Here is an 8,282-nt window from a genome sequence, read left to right as displayed (position 1 = left end):
CCTAATTAGGAACACTAGGCATGAAGGGAGGGATTCCACCCCTCTTTTCTTACTTCTCTTTCTTTTTGCCTTCTGTATCATCTAATTTCTTGACATGTTATGTGTTATGTGTTGAACTAACATTTCCTTGTTTTCTCATCTTTTGCATTCACAAACACTAGAAAATAAGAGGTCTGGCATGATACTCTTTTAGATAGGTTATTGCACGTTTTAATTTCGATGTATTACATTTGTAAGTTAATAAGTGCACATCATTTTAGGCCCACCCTGGCATACAAAGGGTCCCTTAAGTCATGTTTTTCATTTTAAAGTTGCATATTTAATTGCTTTGATAAATTGGCATCATGCATAACCTTTGGAGGGAATGCCGCATAGGGAATCCCACGTTAGGAATAAATCATCTTATGTCTCGGATATGTAATCCAATGAGAGTTGCACGTCTATATTTCTTGTACCATCCAAAGGGGTAGTCCACAAGGTAAGGTAGGATCCGATCTTTCCATGATAATAAAGCAACTTTTATGAGCATCTAACAATCATCTTTTATCCATTTTATCAGAATTGATAAAAATCCCTTGCGTAAAGGACATTAAGTTGAAGAAATTCTCAAATAATCACTCATTGTTGAGATGGTAAATATATTAAGGCCAAATCTTGATTTTAGAAGGCTCATAGACTAATGCATCGCAATGAATTTTTACCAAGGGATAGACAATTCAATCAATTTTTGAATAAACCATCAATTCCATTCAATCCATTTGAACCGATTATTAATTTTTTAGGACAATTTAATCCAATCCATTTGACCAATTTATTCATCAATCCATTTTGTCAATTCATTCATTTCATCTATTTGATCAATTCATTCACTTTTAGAATAATTTAGTCATTTTTTGAATAAATCATTAACTCAATCCATTCATTCATTTTTAGGGCAATCTAGACAATTTTCAAATAAACCATCAATTCCATCCATCCCATTTTTATGAGTTTATTGGCATCTAGGATGATTGAGTCGATTTTTTTTGGATAAACCATCTGCTCTATACAATCTATTTGATCAATTTATTTTTAGGATAATTTAGTCAATTTTTGAATTAAATCATCACTTCATTCGGTCTATTCGATTAATTGATTTCATTCAATTCATTTGACTAATTTTAGGGTGATCCATTCAATTTTGAATAAATTATCAATTTCATTCAAATCATTTGACTAGTTTACCTATTGTTAGGGCGATCTGGTCAATTTTGAATAAATCATCAATTTCATTCAATCTATTTACCCATTTTTAATGCGATCCGATCAATTTTTGAATAAATCATCAATTTCATCCGATCCATTTGACCTATTTATTCTCTTTTAGGGTTTCGATCCAAGGATAACTGAATAAACTAGTCGAGGCACTGCAATTCTTTCAAGAGTAGGCTCTTTCACACATCACTTTATGTGTTAATCGAATCAATCAATTCATTCGGACTTTATCCTCATTTTGTTAGGACAAGTGTCTTTTCTCACTCCAATTGGCCAAAATTTTTTCAAATTGCTTTTCACTTGAATATCAATAAGTTGATCGGATTCATCAGGTATTATATAGTGCCTACCCTAGAGGATTGCATTCTCATTTTAGGCCTACTCTTGGCACAAAAAGGGCTCCCCCAATAGGACATGCATCCGAATTACTTTAATTTTTAATAAATCGTTTCTTTTTCCTTTTTCCTTTTGTCAATAGTTAATCAAGAGGGGAATCTAAATAGGGTTTTTCCTAAATTTTCAGGTAATTATAAATATAGCTACACGAAGAAGCCCTGTCATTACATGATCACGTAGCCAAACTTTGAGAAATAGTGTAAATATGAATATACATCCTGAATCATCCGATAAATCTATAACGGCACCTCCAGCAAACACTACAAATTTGGGAGTTTAACTGAGCGAGATTTTAAACAAATTCAATGAAATGAGCGAAGAAATAACAACCCAAAGGCGCATAATTGACCAATTGATTGTTAACAGTGGCGGTATCCAACATGATCCCATGCCTATTAGCCAACCTGAAATAGAACACCAACCACCTCCTCTGTCTCATACCCAAGTTACCTCTGCACCGTTCTTTACAAACATACCCAAAGAGACTATCATCTACCTCGCTTCCAGTTTTCCATACACTTACTCCCATAACATCCAAGTCAACCCGACCAGCATTCAAGTACCTCAGAATTACCCAAACTCTCAAGTACCTCGTCACACCACCACTGAGCCATTCATGTTTGATGCTGCTATGCAAGGGAAGGTGAAAACGGGTGAATCTTCCACCCCAATGGACAAAAATCTATTGAAAAGATTGGATAAATTTGAGAAATTCATGAGAAAAAGCCAAATATTGAGCAAGTTTGGAGGCTTGGATTACGATGAGTTGTGTTTTTTCCCAAACATGCAATGGCCTTTGGGTTTTAAAACACCCAAATTTAGTAAGTATGTTGGATTTAGAATCTCGGCAGGCTTGGGTTGTATTCCACTGACCGTTTTATCGTGTTGGATTTGGAATCTCGGCAGGCTTGGGTTGTATCCTGTTGACCATTTTATCGTGTTGGATTTGGAACCTTGGCAGGTTTGGGTTGTATCCCACTGACCATTTTATTGTGATGGATTTGGAATCTCGGCAGGTTTGGGTTCACTACAAGAAAAAAGGTCATCAATGACAACCAGCTCTTGTCACAAAAAAAGTAAAAGTCGTCACTGATGACAATTACTGACAACATTTAAGTCGCCACAGAGTCGTCAGTGAATGCCCATCGGTAAAGATGTACAGTGACAACTTTATATGTCGTCAGTAAATAGCATTCTTTACTGACAACTTTATATGTCGTCAGTAAATAGCATTCTTTACTGACAACTCACTTCGTCAATAAAAAGTACAAATATAGTGATGACTTTATATCTTGTCAGTGATGGCCACAATAACATTGTCACTGAAACTTCTTGATGATTGTTGCTTGTATTGACTAATTACTAACAACTTTGGTTCACGCTTGTCACTAAAATAGACGTGATATTGACAACTTTTTGTCATCACTGTAGGCTTTAAGTTTAGAGATACTAATTAGTGACAACATTTCATTGTCAGTGGAGAAGTCTAATTAGTGACAATATACTGTAACCGTGTAGTTTGATAAAGAAAATTATACTGGAATTAATCAATCCAACAATTCAATTTACGAATTGAGAAAAATAACAACAAAGCCTGCTAATTAAAAACAGAAGACATCCATTACATTCGAAATGCCAAAATATCATACTTAAGTTCAACATCCTGCTACAGCTTTACAAAAATAAATCTAAGTCCTAAACTTAGCTAGCAGCTACTGCCGAAACACTTCAAGAGCAAAACACAACCTTGTCTTCATTGTTCTTCAATCAATTAGTAGCTGTGGATTAGAGGCCAAAAGAGTTTGAACAAGCAATACAAGTCTGCATAAAGTAGTATAATAATTAGTAGGTAACAAGTAGCTTGAGCAAAAAAATAAACTATCTTATATTTACCTACAACAAAACTCAGTCACGATTAGAATCTCAGTCAAGACAAGAACAAATAAGGCAGAAAATTAACATAACAAGGACAATATCCCAAATTAGCTTAGAAGTTAGCTAGTTAAGTATTAGTGAGGTCAATACCTTGTTAACAAACTACTCAAGGCCAAACAAAAATATTACTAGCTTTTCACGGAGTGGCTTAACATGTCTTCCTAACAAAGTCATGGACCCAACTAACAAAGAATGTTGTGACTGAATATTATCTCTAACTCGAATAGTAAATTATCGGATATCATTTTACACACACTCAAAACAGTAATAGAAAACCAACTACAAGCAGAGATATGCAAGAAATCATAGCTAGCAAATGGCTGTACATACTTTTCATGACAGGATAGAGAAAACATGCTGTTGAAGGAACAAGGCCTTCCTAGGACTTTACAAATAAGACAATCAAATCAAAAAGTGTCCTCAAACACCTCTATTCCTGATAAATTTCTACATACTTGAGTTCTATACATAAAAGTTAGTCAAGGAAAGGGTACCCAGCTGGACTTGTGAAGGTTTAGGAAACTTGATCTTATACAATATAAAGATTCTGTGGATCTACTAAGATCCCAACTTACTCCCTGCTCACGATAAATTGATGTCTAACTTTGCATTTAATGCCATGCAATAAGAAAAAGAGTGGTAACGATTTTCTCAATTTTACCATTGACTACTTGTTACCCAACCTTCTCCATTTATTAAATTCAATTCATAATGCAATCCATGTGTTTCCCACTTCTTATTTAAGTTTCAAACATTATTGTTATCTAAGTTCATTTTAAAGTAGAGCCGACTCTAGCTAGGACATCCATTTGGAACAAAGGAGTGGAACACAAGTTATCAGCTTTAAAGCTATCTCACATTTGTTAGAATTTATTTATTATATGTTTTACATTGTTAAAATCTATGAGTTAATTAAATATAACAACTTGTAAAAGTTGCATCTTACAAGACAAAAAAATTTTAGTTCATCAACTTGTAGCCAAGAAATTTGTCCTCTTATCATGCCAACCAGATCTAAAGGTGACTTTTTGAGAGACTATGCTAGTAGGAAAGCACTTGCATGTGAAATAAACATATTAACCATAAAATCGTGCTTAAAATCTTTGGAAAAATGGTTGGGGGTTGATGCATGCACAAATACTGGTTGTCTATATTTCCACAGAAAAGCAAAAGCATATTGATAAGAAGCACCTTTTGGCATCTGGGAATTCTAACTCGTCTTGATCAAAAAGCCAGCTTTTGGAAAAATGGTTTGGGGTTAATTTTCTTGTTGCATCAGCTGAACCATCTTCATAGAGGTAATTTTACTGCCTTTTCTATAATTATGGACCTAAATATGCATCCAGTAACATAAGTATTGTTAATATTCACGTAAAAAATGATCAACTTGACCACTAGCCTGTCTAGAAAGAAGGCAGAGCAAGAGTACCTCAATCCACTTTACAACAGGTTTTCTAGCATGACCTTTAGAATGGTAGCAATTTTAGCATGTCAAAGGAAGGAGTAATCATCCAATAAGAAATTCATCAAATTGATCTTCTCCAACAATTAAAAGGCACAAAAAGTTCCTAGCTTGCTTGAAAAGCCATGCCAGCTTCTTACAAAAATCCTGGTCAAAAGATCATTCCGTTGCATCTTTAAGGAAATGCTCTATTCTATCAAGTCTCAATACGTCATTTAACATTACAAAAAAACACATAAGACAACTCTTCCTAGAATATCATAAGGAAATGAAACTTAAAAGTGATAATTAACAATGATAATGCCAAGTCTTTCACACCACCAAAAAAAGGGAATAATAGTGATGTTGGATAGCAAACTTTTTGATACAATTAAAGTCCACACTCGCTCATTTTCTCAGGTATTCTAGAAACCTGAGAGATTACAATAGGCTAATAAAGTCATTAGAACCAGACAAATCCCCTAATCTAAAGCAACCGAATTAGCATGTTTCCTGATTATCTGGCAATTTTACATGTCTATGACAGCAAGGTAGCAAACTTGGCAAGTATCGCATTAGAATCATGCTGCAGAATCTTATTCACAACAGAATCTCTAGGGATGCTACTAACCAAAGTGGCATTCGTATCTCAATCTGACTGACTAGGGACAAATCTGTTATAATCTAACAGTACATGACTAATTTCACAGCTGAGAATGAAATTAAAAACACAAGACGAATACAAATAGTCTTTATTGGATTCATCTATAAAGAAAGGGATACACAAAGACTACCTATTCGTTCTTGTAAATTGATACTCAAATAAATCAAAACAAACAACAAAATTAAATAGCCACCTTAGTTTCATAAGGAAAATTTTCATGATTTTTTTATCCTTCCTTTTCAATGAATCACTTATTGGCATAAACAGCCTTAGATTAATGAGGCAGTAAAAAGTTTTAATTGACATCCAACTCCATCTAAATATTTGGGATCTAGGTAGTTTTTAATCATCCAACTCCTAGCCATGTTTTCTCTGTCTTGTATCCTAACATAAAGATATATGCATCCAAGATTATTTTAATGAAGGCACAATAACTAAATTGGGGAAACTAATCATCGCAAACAGCAACAAAGAAACTCCAAAGTAATGAAACACAAATTTTATCATTCAAATTGATCACAATCAGGTGCATGTGCTAAAAGTAAAACAAATATGAACATGATGTACTATTAAATCAGCGTTATCATCAGATGACAACTCAATGCTTATAATTTAAATAAACATTAGTACTGGTGAACAACAGTACATTTTTGTAGGTCATTCGCAAAGCAAAAATTCTAGTAAAGTGTACTCATGATTACTAAACAAAAGAAAAAGGACTGAGGGAGAGTGCCTGTAAAGTACCTCAAAGTGAAAAATGCAACTCAATGAGAATATCCGAGGAAGACCCTAAGCCTATGTCAACAACTTCAATTGCTACAAAAAATAAGAAATCAATAAAATCTAAGAGAAATAAAGTAATTTTTGTGATTTACCTGAAACTAATCCACACTATATTGATTTATATAATTATATGCATATAAGTAGCACGCCAAATCAACAATATATGAAAAGGGAATATGAGTACAATTCAATGTTGGAAGTAGCATACTGGAATGAATTCCATATTCATAACTTAGAATGATGCTTTCTAAGTTATAATAGGTTTCAAGTTACTTGTATGATTACTTAATCATGAGATAAACTAGAAGTCAAAAAAGAAAAACAATTACTAAAACTTTAAGGAGAAATCATGATGTTATCATATAGCATGCATGGCCACCTTACAATTGTGTAGAATAATTAGATTGACCATGAAAACAATCACAAATATCAAATTGACCAGCATGCTACTTAGGAAAATAATTATAGATATCGTCAGCCTATGTATTTGTATTTCTTTTCCTATGTATATTAGGGCTATAATTATAGATATCTTCAACCTATATATTTGGTCTACCAGAAAAGACCAAAGCTTCAAACAGACCACACAATTCATCCAATCACACCTCCTACCTTTCAAATCTTTTCTGTCATTTCATTGGATAATTGTAACAGCATGTATAGCATGTATATAAATATTATTATTAGCACTATTACTAATTAATAAAGCTCATTAACAACGAGCCAGTAGCTATTGCTTTGATTTTTGATAAAAATCCAAATAATTTCGAAGAACCCCTTTCAAGAATCGTTTCTGTAGGTACTTTAATGGGTGGTTCTAGTTTAGCTTAGTTTCAAGCAAAGTTTGAAGCTTTCTGGAAATTTTGAAGATTAAACTTTAATATGCTACCTCTTTGCTCAGCCACATAGATAATCAACTAATCACTCCCCAATTCCCACTCCACCCAGCATCATTTAACCCACTATTTCTCTCACCAGCAGCCACTCATAGCAACATCGTACCATAATCACCTCCTTGCTCTCTTCCACTCCCTTCACCACCATCCAATTAGGCATCAACTTTTGCCCCACCTAGTCCCAAGCCAAAACCGCACCCACACATAAACCCATTGAATTTTGTCACCATGACTCACATATGGAATTGGGTGATCAAGTCTACATCCCATGGTTGTACAAAAATAACTTAAGCAATTGCAACTATAGATCAAACAGTTCTACTAGAAGGAGTCCACAACTCAAACTATAGGCACCGTAAAAATTTTGCCAAAAATTTGGGGAAAAATTTCGGGCAAATTAATTGAGGAAAAAATTAGGGAAACAAGGAGAGACATAAGAGGACCTACCTGAGAGTTGGTGGAGAGCACATCGATCCCCTTCAGCGTTGAATGCACAATTAGTCCAGAGTTCCCTCAATCACCGCCAGCCTTCTGATAAACTTGCCTTCTTTTTCTTGGGCTTGGTGTTGCGTCACCACGGAGGTGGAGAAAGAAGTGGATGGTGGACTCCTTCTGGCTCCTTTCGGCTGTTGTAGTCGGCTAGGGTACGGCCGTCCTCCAGCTGCTTGCCGATGAAGATGAGGCGCTATTGGTTTCGGGGGGATGCCCCTCCTTGTCCTGGATTTTGGCCTTGACATTGTCGATGGTGTCAGAAGACTCCACCTCAAGGGTGATGGTCTTCCCCATCAGGATTTCCATGAAGATTTGCATTTTTTACGGCGGCAGCTGCCGATTGTCGCCTCTACTGCTGCTCAGGTTTTGGAAAATGAATAAAGGGGGTTGGGTTGATCGAGGGATTGAGAGTGTTAAGAGT

General features: G+C 34.9%; 1 long non-coding RNA gene across 1 annotated transcript; it reads right to left on the bottom strand.

The window, feature by feature from the left end:
* Positions 1 to 3,285: 3,285 nt before the first annotated feature.
* Positions 3,286 to 7,892, bottom strand: LOC113773301. Its single transcript, XR_003468802.1, has 3 exons — positions 7,817 to 7,892; positions 6,435 to 6,506; positions 3,286 to 3,471 (listed from the first exon to the last, which is right to left on the bottom strand). It is a non-coding gene; the product is annotated as an uncharacterized LOC113773301 (long non-coding RNA).
* Positions 7,893 to 8,282: the final 390 nt, after the last annotated feature.

This window comes from Coffea eugenioides, chromosome 6 (genome assembly GCF_003713205.1).
Source record: "Coffea eugenioides isolate CCC68of chromosome 6, Ceug_1.0, whole genome shotgun sequence".
Lineage (NCBI taxonomy): Eukaryota > Viridiplantae > Streptophyta > Magnoliopsida > Gentianales > Rubiaceae > Coffea > Coffea eugenioides.
This window is presented reverse-complemented; position numbering and strand designations above follow the sequence as displayed.